This window comes from Dermacentor andersoni, chromosome 1 (assembly GCF_023375885.2).
Source record: "Dermacentor andersoni chromosome 1, qqDerAnde1_hic_scaffold, whole genome shotgun sequence".
Lineage (NCBI taxonomy): Eukaryota > Metazoa > Arthropoda > Arachnida > Ixodida > Ixodidae > Dermacentor > Dermacentor andersoni.
In genome coordinates, this window is record NC_092814.1 from 133,227,945 (window position 1) to 133,229,066 (window position 1,122).

The window sequence follows — 1,122 nt, forward strand, 5'->3', positions numbered from 1 at the left end:
AAAGCTGCCGACATGGAAACAAGAGCGCAGAGGCGGGGCTGAAATGGCAACTTTTATAACATCAAATGTACTTGTTCGCAATTTAATATTTACAGATAGTACGCATATTTACATATGTTGCGCGGCTACGCGGGCTACACCACTACACGAAGCGGACCAGCCTATCTTTATTGCATGGTAAGAAATCTCTTTGTATCAAGTGGTTTTAACTTTTTGACAGTTACGTGTCTTTATTGTGACATCAAAGCAAGACGCGAGCACTATGCTAAATAAGGTATATACAGTGACATTTAATTGTTTATCATGTGGTTAGGAATGCAGGGCATGCAGGGGCCGTATTCTGAAACGATCCACTTCGACTTCGGCGATATTATAGTGTACTAGAATGTGGTAGTGGGTCCAACGGAGGCAACCGCAAGCGGCAAGAGTGAAGCAAAAAAAAAAAAGCGCTGAAATTTGTGGCGGCGCTGCCATCGCTTTCTTCTAACGTTCCGGCCAATCAGGTGCCTCGACGGCCCGGCGGCACCGCGCCTAACGGCGGCGCCGAACTGTCGTCTGCTCGACACACCGTCGTGCTTGCGTTTTTTTTCGTCATTTTTTGTACATAGTATGTGTGTCAAAAAAGATTACAACAAAATCACTGCTTTACCATGTATTGAGGTTCCTCGCTTCCGTCAAACGATGCCGTCTGCACGATGTGTATGCGCGCAGACCACCCGCGCATATGTCTACAGTTTGTCTAGTAACTCGGCAACTTGGCAGACAGAGCTAGTAGTGTTCGAAGGATGAGAGGTTGAGCACACCTCGGTGAAAGAACTACTATTGTGTAGTGGGTTGCAAAACCGTATACAGAAGATTGAAAGTTCATGCCAAGCTGTCGCTCATCGGCGTCCCTAAAGATGAAGAAAGGCTCCGGGTGCGGAAGCGCAATCTTCACCGCACTGGTACAGCCCTTCGAAAGCCACCTACTCCATTTGTGAGCTGAACTTTGAAGCAAAGTACGCACTGAGGCATTATGTGCATACCATTGAAGGCCAGGAAGTATCTACACAGCGTGGAAAGCCTATGCTTCGGTCTGATGCGGTACTCACAATCTGGCCGCATCTTCCAGAGGATCTCAAC